The sequence below is a fragment of the Odocoileus virginianus genome, chromosome 16, assembly GCF_023699985.2.
Source record: "Odocoileus virginianus isolate 20LAN1187 ecotype Illinois chromosome 16, Ovbor_1.2, whole genome shotgun sequence".
NCBI lineage: Eukaryota > Metazoa > Chordata > Mammalia > Artiodactyla > Cervidae > Odocoileus > Odocoileus virginianus.
This window is the reverse complement of record NC_069689.1, coordinates 10417219-10438104: the sequence shown is the minus strand read 5'-3', so window position 1 is coordinate 10438104 and position 20886 is coordinate 10417219. Positions and strand designations below refer to the sequence as shown.

The 20886-nt window shown below is 46.5% G+C and overlaps 1 long non-coding RNA gene across 1 annotated transcript in view; it reads left to right on the top strand.

Moving 5' to 3' along the window:
• Positions 1-19956, top strand: part of LOC110150511 (uncharacterized) — a 37006-nt gene extending 17050 nt beyond the window's left edge. Inside the window, exons 2-3 of the long non-coding RNA XR_002317759.2 lie at positions 12337-12402; positions 19555-19956. This is a non-coding gene — a long non-coding RNA (uncharacterized lncRNA). The remainder of the gene's footprint in view (positions 1-12336; positions 12403-19554) is intronic.
• The last annotated feature ends 930 nt before the right edge of the window (positions 19957-20886 follow it).

The window sequence follows — 20886 nt, the reverse complement described above, 5'->3', positions numbered from 1 at the left end:
TTAAGAATCTTTATAAATATAAAACAATTATCCCTTCAGAACACAGTACTAGATGTCACTATTCAAGCTAGCTCCTCAATCAGAAACCCCCTTTTTCAAAACAGTTCCGAAGCGCTGCGTGCTAATCTCCCTGGGCAGACCTGCTGGGGTCCAGCTTGTGGGGCCCAGCCCACTCCATCCTGCGGGAGTCTCATTGGGGTGCAGGTGTTTGCGCACAGCCACCCTCCTCAGACCCTGAGCTGCCCGCAGCCAGAGCACTCCTCACTCACGTCTCGGTCCATTGTAGCCTCGCTGTTCAGTCACCAAGTCGTGTCCGGCTCTTTGCGACCCCACGGACTGTCGCCCACCAGGCTCCTCTGTCCATGGGACTCTCCAGGCAAGAATCCTGGAATGGGCTGCCACGCCCTCCTCCAGGGGGTCTTCCCAAGCCAGGGATCGAACCCGTGTCTCTTACGTCTTCTGCACCAGCAGGTGGATTCTTCACCACTGGAGCCACCTGGGAAGCCAGTGATAACTATGACACAGAACTGTAAATCAGAAAGAGAAAAACAAATACTGTATACTAATGCATAAATGTAGAACCTGGAAAAAGCAGTGTAGGCGATCTTATTTACAAAGCAGAAATAGAGACGCAGACATAAGAACAAGTATCTGGACGCCGAGGGGGAAGAAGGGGTAGGATAGATCGGGACGTTGAGATCGACACGTGTGAAATAGACGGCTACTGAGAACCTACTGTAGAGCTCAGGCAGCTCTAGTGCAGCTCTATGGTGACCTCAATGGGAAGGAAATCCGAACGGGAGGGGGTGTATGCAGACACATAGCTGGTTCACTTTGGTGTGTGTACACTAGAAACTCATACAACATCATAAAGCAACAACACCCCAATAAAAAAAATCTAATGACATAGAACCATACTCAAACACCACACCAACATCAAATTCCTCTGTGTGATATTTCGCTACAAATATGTAAGATTAACTGTGAGGGGAGCTAGGCGATGGGTTCTTGGGGCCTCTTTAGTACTTTTGCAACTCCCTGTGGCCCTACAATACTCCATTTTTAACAAATTATTTTTTAGCTTATTGACATAGTATTCACATTTAAGAGCGTGAGATACTTGAAGAGTACGTCATAGTGTTGTGATACACTTATTCCCGGGTGGCGCTAGTGGCAGAGAACCTACTTGCCAATGCCAGAGACCTGAGAGATGTGGGTTCCACCTCTGGGCCGGGAAGATCCCCTGGAGGAGGGTATGACAACCCACTCCAGTATTCTTGCTGGAGAAATGCCAAGGACAGAGGAGCCTGGGGTCGCAGAGAGTCGCACATGACTGAAGTGACTTAGCATGTCCATACATCATGAAAGGATTCCCCCATCTAGATGGTTAACATGCCTGTCACGTCACATAAAGAAAGATTGAAGGCGGGAGGAGAAGGGGACGACAGAGGATGAGATGGTTGGATGGTATCACCAACTCAATGGACATGGGTTTGGGTAAACTCCGGGAGTTGGTGATGGACAGGGAGGCCTGGCGTGCTGCAGTCCACAGGGTTGCAAAGAGTCGGACACAACTGAGCGACTGAACTGGTCACCTCACATATTTATCCTTTTTTTATTTTTTGGTGAGAACATTTGGTTTGCTGTCTCAGGAGGTTTCACTTATTAAAAGCTTAAAGAAGAAACAAACAAAAAGAATGCATTTGACTTGGGGGTAGCGAACCACCCATCGCCGGGCAGGAGCAGCTTCATCCGCACGGTGTCCTTGACCTCCAGAGAGCCTGGGATTCCACTCTGAATCCCTCCGAGATGCGCTGTGACTTCCATGAGCCCTTCCCACATTGCTGCATAGCACAGGCAGCCCAGTTCGGTGCCCTGTGATGACCTAGAGAGGCGGGATGAGCAGGAGGGAGTGAGGCTTAAGACGGAGGGGTTGTTGTTCAGACAGTCAGTCGTGTCCGACTCTTTGCAGCCCCGTGGACTGCAGCACGCCAGGCTCCCCTGGCCGTCACCATCCCCCAGAGTCTGCTCAAACCCACGTCCACTGAGTCGGTGATGCCATCCAACCGTCTCATCCTCTGTCGTCCCCTTCCCCTTCTGCCTTCAGTCTTTCCAAGCACCAGGATCTTTTCCAGTGAGTTGGCTCTTTGCATCAGGTGACCATAGTATTGGAGCTTCAGCATCAGTCCTTCCAGTGAGTACTCAGGGTTGATTTCCTTTAGAGGGAAGGGAGCTATATATGGTTATGAATCATGTGCTTTGTAGTCTGGTAGAAACCAACACAACATTGTAAAAATGAAAAAATCATAAAAAAAAATTTTTAAGTTTTATAAGCCTTCAAGTCCTTGAACATTATTTTTTCTTCTTTAGGCAAAACTGCACAGGTGTTCAGCGGCTCCTTAAAAAAGTGGTGTTGAGGCAGACCACCTTCTCCGAGTCTAATGGAGAAGAGGCTCCCCAGGTCACACTTACCGGCTAAGTGACCTGGGGCGAGTTACTTAGCCAGCGCTTCTTCGATCCCTCGTCTAAAACCTGGGGATAATGATACCTGTGTGCAAGCTTTTACGAGGAGTGCCTAAGCTAATGGGTGTGAAAGCACTAATTTGAGCGTGGCCCCCAGGAGCAGATCGATAAACAGCGGTTTCTGTGATGCATCCTAGCCACGCGAGCAGACCACAATATTTCTGTCTTCTGAAACGCTCCCCAGAGACCTGCAACTTGCTGCTACAAATAAGACCTCTGCATTGGATCCTGCGAGCGTCCACCTATTCAGCTCTCTCACTGCCTGAACGTCAAGGTGCTTGAACAGGATCCGGAGCCCCGAGTCCTGGCCCCGAGTTCCATCTGACCCCCTCGTTGCTCACCTAAGGCCCACGCTGCTAGGTCTCCCATCGGTGTCTGCCTCAGCGGGCTTTTCTGGATGGGGCCCTTCCTGCAGGCCCCAGGGCTCAAGCTCCCTCCTCGTAATAAAGACAAGGGAGGGTGTTTATGACGGAGCCAGCCGCTGAGTGTGGTCCAGGGCGAACTTGGCTCTGCCCTCTGTTTGCCTTCTCCTCCTCCCCGGGGCGGGCTGGGGGCACAGGCACGGGGCACTCACTCGGCCAGCCTGGCGGCGTCGGGGGTTCTACCCGGGGCCGGAGACGGACAAAGAGGCCGCGTCTCCACACCAGGGCTGAACTTCCACCTTAGGCCCTCCTCTGAGTCTTATTTCGCTAATGAGATCAGACAGGCTTGCAATTTGAGGTGACTGCTGTTGCTGAGACTGGAAGAGGGACTCATTCCCTGGCATTCCCACAAGTCCTTCCCGGCTTGTTTAGCTTGGGAAATGAGGCAAGAACAGGTAGAAACCCTCGGGGTCAAACACAAGCCGTCACGAGAGAGACTGACTCAGGCTTTACTGACAGCCTTATTCACCCCCTCAGCCCTATCATGGGCTATTTATTTATTCATTTATTCAGCAAATATTTATGGAGCGGCTCACCTGTGTCCTGACCTTGTCACACCCTCAGGCTTCTGCCTGGTCTGGGTCACAGCCACACCCCCGCGCCCCAACCTCATGCCCTTCCAGGCCTGGTCGAAGGTTGCCTCCTCTGGGAAGCCTGCACCTGATCTGTGCCAGACACCCTCCCGCCCTCTCCCGAGGAAGGCCAGCTAGAATGCCTGGGTCACACAGGCCTGACTAAGAGCAAGGCTACCTCATGTGAGTCCTGGGGCTGGTTAGCCAAGTTTTCTAGCCAGCTATCCTCATCTGCAAAGTGTGGATAATACTCATCTGCTGTTTTTGTTGCTCAGTCACTAAGTCCTGTCCGACTCTTTGTGACCCCATGGCCTGTAGCATGCCAGGCTTCCCTGTCCCCCACTCTCCCCTGGAGTTTGCTCAAGTTCATGTCCACTGAGTCATTGATGCTATCTGATCATCTCATCCTCTGTCATTCCCCTTCTGCTCCTGCCCTCAATCTTTCCCAGCATCAGGGTCTTTTCCTATGAGTCAGCTCTTCGCATTAGGTGGCAAACGTGTTAGAACTTCAGCATCAGCATCAGTCCTTCCAATGAATATTCAGGGTTGATTTCCTTTAGGATGGACTGGTTTGATCTCCTTGCAGTCCCAGGGTCTCTCAAGAGTCTTCTCCAACACACAGTTCAAAGGTATCAGTTCTTCAGCACTCAGCCTTCTTTATTGTCCTACTCTCACATCTGTACATGACTACTGGGAAAACCATAGCTTTGACTATATGGACCTTTATTGGCCAAGTGACGTCTTTGCTTTTTAATAAGCTGTCTAGGTTTGTCAATAATAATACTTACCCCCTAAAACGAAATGCCTGTGGATGTTACACAAAATATAAGAAACATCATTTGCAGAGGGAGGTGGGAGGGGGGACTGGGATGGGGAATACATGTAAATCCATGGCTAATTCATATCAATGTATAACAAAAACTACTGTAATGATGTAAAGTAATTAGCCTCCAACTAATAAAAATTAAAAAAAAAAAAAAAAAAAAGAAACATCATTTGCAATGTGCAACCGAGCTTGCAAGAAGGTGAAGAAGTCACCCAGAATTTAAGGAAGAGGTGGAAGTGAGTGATGGCTTAGCCGGTCCTGAAGCTGAAGTGACTCCCGGCTGTCAGGCAGGCCCAGAGCCCTGGCAGTGTAGGTCTCAGTGGTTGTCAGGGACAGGAGAGAGGGCTTATGGCACCTGCGAGATGGGATGTTGGGACCAGCATCTCTGCCCGCAGCCAGGACCTCAGAGGCTTCTTCTGTCTGGATGAGCAAAGAGGGAAGATCCCCCTCTGGAGCAGGGAGGATGTACAGTACCCGTGCCCTGCGCCCCCCCACCCCCCGCTCGGCTGAGCCAGCGTCTCCAGGCACAGGTGGACACATTCCCGGCCTTCTTCCAACCGGCCTGGCCTCGGGACTGGTTCTGGCCAATGGATGCTGAGAAGAAGAGAGGTGAATCACTTCTAGACCAAAACCAGACTCTGCAGGCCACGCATCAAGATGGCAGAGCTGTGTTGGGATTGTGGCAACCTGGGTCAATGAGTTGTTCCATGTGGGGCAGCTGTCTGGACAGTTGCTCAGATTCCCTGAAAACTTTGCAGGAGCACGAAGCCTCTGTTGGGCTTAGCCAGAGAGAGGGATTGTTCCTTGGTGAAGCAGGACATCCTGACTAAAAAGTTGGCAAAGGAGATGACAAGCAAGCTTGCTGTCTCCATCTGGAATCTAGGTGGAGAAAAACAGTCTTCTGTGTTATTTCACAAAAGTTTGTGGGTCACATTTACACTACGGTTTGGTCCAGAAAGCCCCAAACTGTAACATTAAAGATATTTCCAATAAGGTTCTCCTGCTGGAAGCAAACCCAAATCCGTCCCTCCCCGAAACCTGGCCTCAAAGGGCCCCACGAATATAAACCTGCCAACGAGGCATTCACAGTCCCAAGTCAGAACCCCGAGTTCATCAAATACAGGCAAGTACTGATTAGGGAACATAAATAAACGTTTTTTTTTAATGTTTGTAAAATTCATTTAATTGGGGGATAATTACTTTACAATATTGTGATGGCCTCTGCCATACAGCGGTGTGAATCGGTCATAGGCATACGTGGGTCCCCTCCCTCCCTCCCAAACCCCGCTCCCATCCTTCGGCCAGTTGTCACAGAGCACCCGCTCTGCGTTGCCTGCATCATACGTCAGACTCCCACCGGCCATCTGAACAGAAGCGCATCTGAGTCAGTTCCAATGAGCTGGAGAACCTAGACTATTGTACAGAGTAAAGTAAGTCAGAAAGAGAAACATCATATATTAACACATATATTGGAATCTAGAAAGACAGCATCGACGGTCCTACATGCAGGGCCGCAAAGGAGACACAGCCATGAAAAACGGACTTTAGGACCCAGTGGGGGAAGGAGAGGGTGGGATGATTTGAGAGAAGAGCATTAAATGCTTTAAGGAACTGAAATCGGAAACCAAAATTATGGGGGATTAATAAAGCACTCCCCCCCCCCAAAAAAAGACCAAATAAATTTGAAAAGGAACCAAACAGAATTGGCTGTGAAAATCTTACCAGTGGTATGAAAACCTTCATATTTGGTAAAAAAAACAGCAGATTAGACCTGTTTCCTGAAAACAGAATTTGTCAAACAAAAGGTGGAGTGAAAGAAATTACCTACTGATGCAAAGAGAAAAAAGGAGGTCAGAAAAAAAAGAAAGCAGTTAAGAGACACGAGGATCAAATAAAGAGCATGATGTTATCTAATTGACGTTCTGAAAGGTGAACTTCGTGAAGATATAATGACTAAGAATTTCCCAGAACTGATGATGGATGGAAATCTTACATTTAAGATGCATGGCGAGTCTGTAGCAGGATAAATAAAAATGAATTCATGCCTGACATATCAAAGCAACCCTGCTGGAGACCAAAAACAAAACAGAAGCATAAAAGCAGCCTTTTATTCATTCACTCATGTATAAAAGAGAGATTTTTTTTTTTTTTTTGAACACCTACTACATGTCAGGCACTCATGTAGACGCTCGGGATGCATCAGTGGAAAAATACACAGAATTCTTGCTTATTCTCACAGGGGACGGAGATAATGAATAAGCATAAGTAAGTAAATTTTACAATGTGTTAGAAAGTGATGGACATGCCACGGGAAAAAAAAGACAGGACAAAAAAGGGGGGATTTGGAATATGTGTGTGGTGGGGAGGAGCCTGGGCAGAGTGTAATATTTAATAAAATGTCAGGGCAGGCCTCTTTGAGAAGGCAAAGTTGGAGCAAAGACTTGAAGAGAAGAGGGAGTTAGTGGATGGAGGAGGAGACATTTCAGGCAGAGGGAACAGCCAAGGGCTCCCTTGTCTGCGTAGCTTCTTGTGTGAAGTATCTGTTCAAAGTTTTTCATCCAATATTTTAATTATGTTGTTTGTGCTCTGATTAAATTCTGCTAAAGTCCCTTATCAGATTGTGAACTGCAAATCTGTTCTCCCAGACGGGCTTGTCTGCCCCTTGCCTTAGTGGGTCATTTGAAAGGCGGATGTTCATTTTGATAACACCCATTTTTATCGTGTCGCGTTCTGTGACGGCGCGGGTCTTATTAAGAACCCCTTGGCAGAGTACTTCCCGGGTGGTACAGTGGATTGGAGTCCGGCTGCCGATGAAGAGGACACAGGTTCGGTCCCTGGACCCGGAAGGTTCCGTGAGCTATGGGCCGACTGAGCCTGTGAGCCGCAGTCACGGAGCCCACACCCCGGAACCTGTGCTGCCCAAGCGGGGGAGCCGCCACCGCGGGAAGCCGTCGCGGCCGCCAAGAGCCAGGGCAGCCAAAAATAAAGAGATACAATTTAACTGTAAAAACCCTTTGCCTACCTCAAGGGCACAAATAATTTCTCTCCGTTTCCTAGAAGTTTTACATTTTTGGTTTTTATGTTCAGGTCTGTGATCCATTTCAAAATTACTTTTGTGCGTGATGCGAGGTAGGGGTGGAGGTTTGTATTTTTATGTATGTTTACCAATATTCATTTTAAAGACTTTCCTTCTCCCTAAGATTCACCGTGCCCATTTTTAAAAAAATCAACTGGCCATACATACCTGGATCTTTTTCTAGGTTCTCTGTTCTGTTCCATTGATCTAGATATTTGCTCTTGCACCAGTAGCATACTACTGCTTCACAGTAGGTCCTAAAATTCAGTGATATCAATCCTCCGAGTTTGTTCTTTTTCAAAATTGCCTTGGCTACTCGTGGTCCTTGAATTTTCGTGTAAATTTTGGAACTGCCTTATCAACTGCCACAAAAAGACCAGTGTGATTATAATTGAGATTTGCACTGAATCCATAGATTATTGAGGGCAAAATTGATGTCTAACCATATCAAATGTCTGCATCCATGAACAGGATATATCTCTTTATTTCTTCATACCATCTTTAGTTTCTCTCTTATTTTTCTCTTTAATTTCAGTGTTTTATAGTTTTTAGAGTACAGGTCTGGTACATATTGTGTGACATTTATCCCGAGGCGTTCATGCATTTTATGCTATTGTAAACTGTATTGTTTGTTAAGGCTTTTTTTTTTTTCTTTTCAAAACAAACAACTTTTTATTGACCTAGAATTCTTTTTGGCAGTCTTTACCACATATTTATTCTGTTTATATTAATGATTTCCTAAAACTCACTATGCATATGTAGTAGGTATCTATTGTTATATTTTAAAAGTAACCTAAAAATTAGTGCCTTAAGACAACAAAATTTATTAACAATTTCTGAGCATCAGGAATCCATGAACTGAGTGGTTCAGGCTCAAGGCTTCTCAAAAGGTTACAGTCAAGTGAATGGCTAGACCTGTAACATCTCTAAAGCCTTTACTTAGATGGCATGTACTTTTGGTGTGATTTTTTTGTTTTTTAAACTTAAGGATAATTGCTTTACAATATTGTGTGGGTTTCTGCCATACAGCAACCTGAATCAGCCATAGCTATGCGCATGTCCCCAACCCTCTCGAACACCCCTCCCACCTCCCACCCCTCTGAGTTGTTACAGAGCCCCAGTTTGAGCTCTGTGAATTACACAGTGAATTCCCACTGGCTGTCTACTTCATGGATGATGGTGTATGTGTTTCCACGCTACTCTCCCCAACTGACATACAGCTGACTTACAATGTGTTAGTGTCAGGTGTAGAGCAAAGTGATTTAGTTTATGTATCTATATATTCATATATATGCATATATGTACATTCTTTACATGGACATATACATTTATACATATATATACATCTATATATACATAAAAAGAATATATATGTATATATATTCATATATATACACATATATTCACATATTCATATATATATGTATATATATTCTTTTTTAGACACTTAGAATATCAGAAGACATGTATACCCTTTACTCACCTTTTCTAATGATAACGCCTAAGTCATGGACCAATCAAGAAAACCAAGACGTTAACATTGGTAAAATACTATCAAACTACAAATTTTATTTGGATTTTACCACTTTTCCCACAGACGGCCTTCACTCCCAGAGTCCAGTTCGGGACCCCACACTGCCCCCACAGTCTGCGCCGTTGTCCAGCATGTCCATCATTCAAGACTTGGCACTCTTGAAGAGCAGTGGTCAGGTGTTTTCTGGAATGTCCCTTGATTTGTGTTGTGTCCTGCCTTCTCATAGTGATTTGGGGTTCTGCATCATTAAGACAAATACCGCAGGAGTACCCTGTGCCATATCAGGGAGTCCTCGATGTTACCGTGTCTTATTTCTTGTGATGGGAACGTTCATCATTTTGTAAAGATGCTGTCCGTCAGGTCCCTCCACTGTGTGGCCACTGTTTTCCTTTTTGTAATGGGGCAGGGAGATACTTTGAGGCAATGCAAAGGTTCTGTTTCTTCTTAAACTTTTTCCCACTAATTTTAGCATCCACTGGCGTATTTTGCCTCCATGATATCTATGAAATTCTAATGGTGATTTTCTATTTCCCCTTATTCCTTTTTACAGGAATTAATTGGACTTCTTCTATAAATAGGTATCATTCCTTTTCATTTCACTTCAATGATATTCCTTTTCATATCATTTCATTTATTTATCTATTGCATTATTAACTTATATTTGTTCAGACTAAAATATATTCAGTTTATTATTTGGGTTATAATCCAATACTTCTTGTTGTTCAGTCACTCAATCATACCCAGCTCTTTGAGAACCCATGGACTGCAGCACACCAGGCTTCCCTGTTCATCCCCATCTCCCAGAGTTTGCTCAAACTCATGTCTGTTGAGTTGGTGATGCCATCCAACCATCTCATCCTCTGTCATCCCCTTCTCCTGCCCTCAATCTTTCCCAGCATCAGGGTCTTTTCCAATGAGTTGGCTCTTTTCATTAGGTGGCCAAAGTACTAAAGCTTCAGCTTCAGTATCAATCCTTCCAGTGAATACTCAGGGTTGATTTCCTTTATGGCTGACTGGTTTGATCTCCTCACAGTTCAAGGGACTCTCAAGAGTCTTCTCCAGCACCACAATTCAAAAGCATCAATTCTTTCGCACTCAGCCTTCTTTATGCTCCAAATCTCACATCCATAAATGACTACTGGAAAAATCACAGCTTTGACTATGGAGCTTTATCAGTAAAGTAATATGTCTGCTTTTTAAAATGCTGTCTAGGTTGGTCATAACTTTTCTTACAAGGAGTAAGCGTCTTTTAATTTCATGGCTGCAGTCACCATCTGCAGTGATTTTGGAGCCCAAGAAAATAAAGTTTGTCACTCTTTCCATTGTTTCCCCATCTTTGCTATTTCCCCTATTTGCTATTAAGTGATGGGACCAGATGCCATGATCTTTGTTTCTGAATCCTGAGTTTAAAGCCAGCTTTTTCACTCTCCTCTTTCACTTTCATCAAGAGGCTCTTTAGTTTCTGTTCACTTTCTGCCATAAGGGTGGTGTCATCTGCATATCTGAGATTATTGATATTTCTCCTGGCAATCTTGATTCCAGCTTATGCTTCATCCAGCCTGGCATTTCGCATGATGTACTCTACATGTAAGTTAAATAAGCAGGGTGACAATATACAGCCTTGACGTACTCCTTTCCCGATTTGGAACCAATCCATTGTTTCATGTCCGGTTCTAACTGTTGCTTCTTGACCTGCATACAGGTTTCTCAGGAAACAGGTTGGGTGGTCTGATATTCCCATCTCTTTAAGAATTTTCCACAGTTTGTTGTGATCCATGCAGTCTCTTGCTTTTTCCATGAATCAATGGATGTTGGCAATTTGATCTCTGGTTCCTCTGCTTTTTCTAAATCCAGTTTGTACATCTAGAAGTTCTCAGTTCACATACTGTTGAAGCTTAGCTTGAAGGATTTTGAGTATTACCTTGCTAGCATGTGAAATGAGTGCAATTGTGTGGTTGTTTGAGCATTCTTTGGCATTGCCCTTCTTTGGGATTGGAATGAAAACTGACCGTTCCAGTCCTGTGGTCACTGCTGAGTCTTCCAAATTTTCTGGCATACTGAGTGCAGCACTTTCATAGAATCATCTTTTAAGATTTGAAATAGCTTAGTTGGAATTCCATTACTTCCACTAGCTTTGCTTGTAGTGATGCTTCCTAAGGCCCACTTGACTTCACATTCCAGGATGCCCAGTTCTAGGTGAGTGACCACACCATCGAGGTTATCCGGGTCATTAAGATCTTTTTTGTATAATTCTTCTGTGTATTCTTTATATCTTCTGCTTCTGTTAGGTCCATACCATTTCGGTCCTTTATTGTGCCCATCTTTATATGAAATATTGCCTTGGTATCTCTAATTTTCTTGAAGAGATTGCTAGTCTTTCCCATTCTATTGTTTTCCTCTATAATCCAATACTATCATGGTTTATTCTGTTTCTAATATTGTTACAGCTTTGGCCATTGGGAGCTCTTTCAGTTTGGCTCCTATGCCTTTTCAATATTCCCTCATTCTTTTGCTTTTCGTTTATATAATTCCTTTATAATACAACATTCTAAATTTTCACTTACCAATTTTTTATAGTATGTGGACATATTTATTTTTGTATATTTAAAATAGGTTTCTATAGGCAGCATATGGGGTCTTCTCTAGTGACTCAGATGGTGAAGAATCCACCTGCAATGCAGGAGACCTGAGTTCAATCCCTGGGTTGAGAAGATTCCCTGGAGAAGGAAATGGCTACTGACTCCAGTATTCTTGCCTGGACAATTCCATGGACAGAGGAGCCTGGCAGGCTACAGTCCATGGGGTTGCAAAGAGACAGACATGACTGAGCAACTAAGACGTCCACTTTCAAGCAATATATAGTTGAGCCTTGCTGTTTATCCAGTGTCACAGTCTCTGCCCTTTACTGAAGTATTCATAAATGCAACATTTAATATAATTATCAGAATCACTGGGTGTAGGTCTACCATCTTTCCACCTTTTTTGTTGCTGGTCTTCATTGCTAGGCAGATTTTCTCCAGTTGTGGCAAGTGGGAGTACTCTCCAGATGCAGTAGGCAAGCTGCTCGTTGTGGCAGCTTCTCCTGGTGCAGAGGATGACCTCCAGGGCACACGGGCTTCAGAAGCTGGTGCGCAGGCTTGGCTGCCCCAAGCCATAAGGGATCTTCCCAGACCAAGGGTCAGACTCGTATTCTCTGCACTGGCAGGAGGACTCTTTAACAACTGAGCCACCAGAAGCCCTATCCACTTGCTTTTTATTTGGCCCATCTGTCTTTTGTTCTCTTTTGCCTTTCTTCTTTGCAATTAATTATGTGTTTTTATTTCCATTTTTCTCCACAGATTGGTTCTCTCTAATCGATTATATCTCTCTGTTCTAATTTTCAGAAGTAGCTCCAGAATTTAAATGTACATATCACAGTCTACTGTCAAATGTTGTACTTCACATGTAATGTAAGTATCCTGCAACAATATTCTTTCATTTAATTCCCCTATCCTATGTACTATTGTGGTCAGAGATTTTTACCTTTCAATATATAATAAGCCCCAAAGTATATTGTTGATATTTTGTTTTAAATGGTCAGTTGTTTTTTAAGGAAATTAAAAGTTGAAGAAAATTTTTCTTTTAGTAAGTGTTTTTAAGTGCAGTTCGCAGAATAATGTTAAATATTTCATGTAAAAATTAATATTCCATACGTGTTTGTATATTTTGATGTTTAATATACAAAATGTATAGGAGGTTGATTATCAAACATTACTTCTTTCGGGGAATAGATCGAAGATTTTATTATTATTGAGTTTCTATTTGAATCTGAATGAAATGAGTATACATGACATCTATAATTTAAATATATTAATTCAAGTTTTTAAATAGCACTTATGAACTGCCAGAATGCCACAAATATCACTGTGAATAATCAGTCTTAAAATGAGCTTTTGTTTGTTTTTAATTTTTTTTTACATTTCTCTAGATATTTGCCACTTCTAATACTCTTGCCTCTTTTTCTGTAGATCCAGATTTCTATCTAATATTATCTTCTTTCTGCTTCCTTTAATATTAACTTCCTTTAATATTTCCTGTAGTGTCAGTCTGCTGGGGTCTTAAAAACTCTTTATTTTGCCTTTCATTTTGGAAAGATATTTTTGCAGAAAATAAAATTCTAGATGAACAATTTCTTTCTCTATTTTAAAGATATTAGCCCCACTGACTTCCAGCTTGCACTGTTTCCAGAAAGAACACTACTGTCATCTGCATATTAATCCTCTACAGGTCTCATTCTTACCTGGCTGCATTTAGTATTTTCTGTTTAGCTCTGAATTCAGAAAATTAATTATGATGGAGCTCAGAGTGCTTTTCTTTTTATTTATGCTACTTCATATTCATCGAACTCAGACTTGTATATTTATAGTTTTCATCAAATTGGGATGTGGCATTTCAGCTAGGCTTCCCAGAAGGAACACTTCTGTCTTTGAGAATAAAGGCCAACTGATTATTATTAATGACCCTAATAACCACTCTTCTTAGGATGCTGCCCAGGAGTCCGAACAAGCAGGTCCCAGTTTGGTGCTAACGATGCTGTGATGTGGGTTGAATTCTGGTGAGAATCTGAGGTTCTCTCAGTTCCTTGGAGACTCGACACATCACCACCACTGCCTTTGGGCTTGGCCGTGGTGATGGATAGGGCATCCCAGGCGGCTCAGTGGTAAAGAACCTGCCTGCCAATGCAGGAGACACAGGAGAGGCGGGTTCCATCCCTGGGTCAGGAAGATCCCCTGGAGGAGATAATGGCCACCCACTCCCGTATTCTCGCATGGAGAATCCCATGGACAGAGGAGCCTGGCAGGCTTCTCTCTGCAGGGTACCACAGAGTCAGACTCGACTGCGCACACATACACAACTAGTGATGGATACACCGCATGCTACCCAGGATGCAGGAAGGGCACCCATCCTTTAGGAGAGGGAAGCAGTCTGTTTGAGCTTGGCGACTGGGCCTCCTGTGCAGCCCCAACTGCCTCGCAGGTCAAAGGGTAAGGGAGGAGGGTGGGTCTGCACCGTCTCTGGGGTCTTCGTCCCCGTAGGATCCACATATCCCCAAGAGGCTGGCATGGCAGAGCACCGACCTCTCCCGGTCACCTGTCCTTCCCCACCTCAACACCACATTTGCAGCTATTCCGTTACCTCTCCCGGGCATCGGCCCAACATCGAACTCAACCCTTCCTTCCTCCTTTCAGTGATAAACCACTCGTGGCGGGCTCCTGCTGGAGGACGGGGGCTGCTACCCGGCAGCCTTGAGAACTCCTCCTTCCTTTCGGTGATAAACCACTCGTGGCGGGCTCCTGCTGGAGGACGGGGGCCGCTACACGGCAGCCTTGAGAATTCCTCCTTCCTTTCGGTGACAAACCACTCGTGGCGGGCTCCTGCTGGAGGACGGGGGCTGCTACACGGCAGCCTTGAGAATTCCTCCTTCCTTTCGGTGACAAACCACGCGTGGCGGGCTCCTGCTGGAGGACGGGGGCTGCTACACGGCAGCCTTGAGAACTCCAAGGGTCAGGCCCTCCGCAGCCCTCCACTTTGCCCTTCCCACCAGGCGCCCTGGCCCACAGCCCACTCCCCCTCGGCTGTTCTTCTCCCACCCTGGCTGTCACCCGCCCTCAGGAATTTTCCTCCCCCGAGAACCAGGTCTGGACCTAGCGTGAGGCCAATGGGATACTCCCTTCATGCAGAATTCAAGGCAACGCCAAAAAGCTCAGCAACGAAGATTAGTCACATTTAAGGCAATCATTTTTAAGTCAAAAGTAATGCAGATACAGCTCAATCACAACAAAGTAAACAGCCCAATTCAAAAATGGACAAAGGACTTGAATAGACATTTCTCCAGAGAAGTTACAGAAATTGCCAGGAAGCACATGAAGAGATGTTCAGCATCATTAGCCACTGGGGAGACGCAAATCAAAACCACCGTGAGACACCACCTCACACCCACTGGGCTGGCTAAATTTTTTTTTTTAATTTTAATGAAAAGAACAAGTGTTGGAAAGGGTGTAGAGAAACTGAAATCCTTATGCATTGCTGGTGGGAATGAGAAACAGCGCAAGTGCATCTACCAGGGAAAACAGGTCTGCACGTCCTCAAAGAGCTAAACGTAGAATTACCATATAATTCAGGAATTCTGCTTCTGAAAGAATTGAAGCCAGGGATTCAAGAAAATCTTTGCACAACAATGTTCATAGCAGCACTATTCACAATAGCCGAAGGGTGGAAATAAACCCAGAAGTTCATCAACCTACGAATGGATAAACAAGATGTGGTCTATCCATACAACGACATGTTATTCAGTCTTAAAAAGGAAGACAATTCTGGTACTCTTACAACACAGATGAACCCTGAGGACAAAACGCTGAGTGAAATGTCAATAACAAAAGAACAAATAGTTCTGATTTTATTTCCAGGAGTTCCCTAGAGTAGTCAAGTCCGTAGAGACAGACAGTAGAAGGGTAGCTTCCAATAAGCTGGGCAAGGGAGAAAGGGGAGTTTGTGTTTAATGGAGACAGATCTTCAGCTGGGGAAGATAAGAGATTTCTGGGGACAGATGGTGGTGATGGTTACACAACGTGAGTGTATTTAACGGACTTCCCAAGTGGCTCAAGGATAAAGAATCCGCCTGCCAATGCAGGAGACAGGAAGTGCAGGTTCGATCCCCGAGTCAGGAAGATTCCCTAGAGCAGGAAGTGACTACCCACTCCAGTATTCTTGCCTGGAAAATTCCACGGACAGAGGAGCCTAGTGGGCTACAGTCCATGGGGTCACAAAGAGTTGGACAGGACCTAGCAACTGAGAATGCACGCAGTTGAATATATTTAAGACCATTGAATTGTACACCTAAATATGGCTGCAAATGATGAGTTTTGCGTTATGTATATCTAACCATAACTTAGACAAAAAATAATGGAAAAAAAATCCACAATGAACAAAATACCAGAATTTAAAATAAAGACAAGATCTGTGCTAGGCCAATCTTTATGAGAGCCTGAGTGAGACAGAACCAGACTAATCCTGTCTTCACTTTAAATTTTGGTATTTTGTTCATCACAGATTTTTTTGATTACTTCGATTTTGTTAAATACTGCAGTAAAATGTGATTTATCTGGGTCACTGACACTGAGGATGCTTCCTGAAATTTTGCATGCAGTCCCAGTGCCTCACCTGTGATCTAGCCCTAAGGTATTCCGTTTAAGCTACTGAAATGATGAAATCTCCCCCAATCCTCCCACAGAGAGTCAACCTCAGCAGCAACTTCATCCCGCCCCCAGAAGAGCCCACGCCCACCTCCCTTCTGGCTACTGGATCTGGGCCAACCCCTCTTTCTCTCTTTGTATCCCCCACCACCATCACACCACAGAATAAAACCAAAGGCCTCTTGGAATATCACCAGACAAAAATACTGGAGTGGGTTGCCATGCCCTCCTCCAGGGGAATCTTCTTGACCCCAGAATCAGACCCAAATCTCTTACGTTTCCTGCATTGGCAGGAGGTTCTTTACTAGCGCCACGTGGGAAGCCCTTTTGGAACATTTTCCAGCATTAAGAAGGGAAGAAAGGACTTCCCTATTGGTCCAGTGGTTGAGGATCCACCTTGCAAAACAGGGGATGCAGGTTTGCTCAGGTTCAATCCCTGGTTGGGGAAGTTGTATCCCACATGCCACAGAGCAACTAAACCCGAGCACCAGAACTGCTGAGCTCACAAGCTGCAACTAAGACCCAAGGCAGCCAAATAATTGAAGAAATAATTAAAAAAAAAAAAAAGGAAGGAAAATCTGACTTATACTATCACCTGGCCAAACACCAAGAACATTAAGTGAAATAAGTTAGACAAAAAGGACAAAGAGCGTTTGATTCCTCATGTATGAGGTACTCGGAGCAGTCAAATTCACAGAGAGAGACAGGAATTTAGGGTGGGAGCCAGGGGGAAGCGGGTTGGGGGGTGGGGGGTTGTTTAATGGGGACAGAGTTTCAGCTGGGAAAGATCAAAGTGTTCTAGAAATGGATGGTGGTGATGGTTGTACAATGATGTGAATGTACTTAACACCACTTGACTATACACTTGAAGATTATTAAAATGGTAAATAATATGCTATGTAGATTTTCCAAGGAGCAAGCATGTTTTAATTTCATGGCTGCAATCACCATCCGCAGTGATTTTAGAGCCCAAGAAAATAAAATCTGTCACTGTTTCCACTTTTTCCCCTTCTATTTGCCATGAAGTGATGGGACCGGATGCCATGATCTTAGTTTTTTGAATGTTGAGTTTTAAGCCAGCTTTTTTACTCTCCTTGGAAGGGAAGTTATGATAAACCTAGACAGCATATTAAGAGGCAGAGACATCACTTTGCCGACAAAAGTTCGTGTAGTCAAAGCTACCGTTTTTCCAGTAGTCAAGTACGGATATGAGAGTTGGACCATAAAGAAGGCTAAGTGCCAAAGAATTGATGCTTTCAAACAGTGGTGCTGAAGAAGACTCTTGAAAGTCTGTTGGACTGCGAGATCAAACCAGTCAATCCTAAAGAAAACTAACTCTGAATATACATTGGAAGGACTGGTGCTGAAGCTGAAACTCCAAGACTTTGGCCACCTGAGGCAAAGAGCCAACTCCTTGGAAAAGACGCTGATGCTGGGAAAGACTGAAGGCAAAAGGGGAAGAGGGCAACAGAAGATGAGATGGTTGGATGGCATCACCAACTCAATGGACATGAATTTGAGCAAACTCCGGGAGATAGTGAAGGGCAGGGAACCCTGCAAGCTACAGTCCATGGGGTCACAAAGTGTTGGACACAACTTAGCAACTGGACAAAAATAACAGAGTAGATTTTACAATTTTTTTTTTTGTTTAAGCTGTAAAACAAGACAAAACAAAACCACAGGAGCCATCCTGGTCTCTCCGGAGTAGCATGACACAGTGAACACTCCCGATGGAGTTCCCTTCCTCCCTTTGTCTTCTGAGTTCTGTGGACCAAAGTCGGTCTCATCTGGCCAGAGGCCATCTCTTGTAAAACAGCACAGATAAATATTTTCTACCTCGGCTTGGGTAAGAGAATATAAATAGAAAACCTCCAGTGTGATTTTTAAAGTCGTTAAGTTTGGTTCCCCAAACGATCTTTCCGACTCTCGTATTGTCTTGCGTGCGTGCGTGCTGTCGTGTCCGACTCTTTCAACCTTCTTTAATTGGGAAAATGCACCTGGGACCACTCCTCCAGCCTTGGCCATGATTCCCCCACTCGTCCCAGCTCCCCTGGGACTGCAAACCTTCCTGGCGCAAGAGACGCCCTTGGCGTCTGAGCTCACCATCCTAACAACGCACACGGGCGCTGCATCAGTGTACACGCGTGATCTACATCTGAGGGATGGGACAGAAGCCCAAAGGGGCCAAGTGACTTGTCCAAGGTCACACAGCTGGCTGAACCTTGGGCTGTGGGCTCTGGTCCTACCCCCCACCACACCTCCACCCCCTAAGACATAAGACAGGCCCTCATGCATTTTAATGACAGCCGTGGACCTGCTTCAAGCCTCTCTCCCCACCAGGCTCCCCAGCCCCACAACAATTACTGCATGAAAATCGGAGTTCACAGGCCCAAGCCTGGCGCAGCCAGGACCAGCCAGTCTCTGGGGATCCCCATTCCTCTTGCAAATGAGGCTGGGGACCGTTGCGTTGGGGGCGTGTGTGGTCCAGGGCAGAAACCCTGATAACGAGGCTCAATGGGCCCCCGAGATGTTTCTGCCCGAGGCTGGGGTGGCGCTTTGGCTAGAGCAAGTTCCTGGGCCGGCCTTTCCCAGAGGGCTCCCATCTCTGCTTGGTATGCGAGGGGGGTCCGAGCTGGGGTCCAGCCGCCTTCCCAGGCCATTCAAGTCAACTCCCGCAAAGGCTTTTTGTTGTTATTACCACCCTCCGCCATTGCCAGGGGCCGTTTTTGTCTTCCCAAATGGGAAAGTATCTTTTACTTTTCTCTTTTGACACTGACTATTTGGCCTAAAGCAGGGACCAATTAAACTAATTAATCCCCAGGCGCTTTGCCGGAGGAGCGGCTCGGCTCTCACACTCGGGTCACTCCAGGGGGAGAGGGCGAACTCCAGCATCCTTTGTGTAGCTCTGACCTTTGGGCCGGGCAGGCCTTGGCATGGCCTCCCCGCTGCCCCCACCTGCCACTTCGGGGCGCACCGGGCTCTCCCCGCACCTTCCACATCTCCACCTGGGGTTCAGGCCAGGCTGCAGCCCCCAGAGGGGGCCGCCTGCCCTTCCCACGCACAGTGAACACTTTCTCTAGGAAGGGGGGATAAGGCACCCGCAAGTCAGGGAACCCACAGTCAGCTGAAAAGAGGGTGCTCGAGGTGGAGTCCAGAGACCCCCAGGATGCCCCGGGTAGCGGCGCCAATCCTGCCAGGCAGATCAGCCCCCAGTTAACGGATCCCTCGGCAAACGCGTTTTCCTCCTGGACGACAGCAGAATTTCTTTGGCTCCGACAGCGAGGAGCAGCTGTCCACACTGTTTACTCAAATACCATTCTGGCAATGTTCAGAATGTTTTTTTTTTTTCTCTCTCTCTCTTCCCTGCAGGATCTGAAACCATCCGTGGGGCGGTTGGACGCACGCATCTACACGTGGCTTTCCAGGGTGGCGTCTTCGCCGCGCGCAGAAATCCTGTTCTTCAGAGCCCTTTGCCGCGTTCCACCGGGCCTCCCCCACCCCCACTGTGCCCACCCCCGCTAATGGGCTTGTTTCCGTGAACACTGAAGACGAAAAACATGCGATTTTGAATGTGTCTCTTTCACGGTCACACATTTCTTTTCATTGTGCGTCTGGGCTGAGCCACGCTTCCAATTCCCAGGGACCCTCCTGGGCTCCGCTTGCAGAGGACTTTGCAGTCCGACAGCCTCCCCCGAGAGCCAGAGGTCGCTGGACCCTGGATTGCGTAGGGTATCTCTGAAAGCACTCTCAATAAAAAGCTCCGGGTCTTGGCCTCTGGTCTCCCTTGCTATTGGGGCTCTGGGCTGGCTGATCCAAGATTCGTTCCGCGGGCCTGCACGCCCGGGTACTTCTTGAGACGCACCGACTTCCAGAACTTTGCGCAACACCGCGACCGCAAGCACTCCGGATACGTGAGGCCGAGTTTCCGGTTGCCTTCCGACACGCCAGTCATTTCCTGGCCCGGAGGCGTCTCCACGGCCGCCACACCACCCTCGTGGGGGTCTCTCCTCCTCCAGATTAAGTACAGCCCCCTCGATGGGGGGTGGGGGGCGGGCTCATGGGCCTTCCGGGCTGGCCTCCCCGGGAGCCCCTCCCAGCCCCCCGCACGCCGGTCCCGGAGGCTGCTCACCATCCAGCAAAGAGCCTGCCTGCTCCTTCTGGACTTTCGTTTAAGTCTCCTTCCACCCACTAGTTCCCACCCTGCCAGCTCCAATCCCACAGGGTCCCGACACCCCGGACCCTCACGTATCTGACTCCTGCTGCTGTCACAGTAGGTCACCAACTCCGCAGCTGAAACCACACAAACCCATGTGGTTACGGTGGAGGAGGAGTCCAAATGGTCTCACCCGGCTAAAACCAAGGCGCGACCCAGGGCGCTTCTTCCTGCAAGCTGCGGGGAGGTCTCCTTGCCCTCCAGGGCCTGGGCTCCTGGCCCTTCTCTCTGCCTTCCAACTGCATCACTATGGCCTCTGCTTGCATCATCACATCCTCTTTTCTCTGATCCCACCATCTCTCTCTTTCCCTAAGGATCCTCCGGGTTGCATGCCCCACTCTGGGTGATCCACGACCGTTTTCCCACCTCAAGAGCCTGAGCTTCATCTCATCTGCAGAGTCCCTTTGGGTTTCCCCAGTTCAGCCACTCACAGCGTTCCAGCTGATCGGCCTGTTTGCCTCCAGTCTCCCGTCTGAGGTCCCAAAACA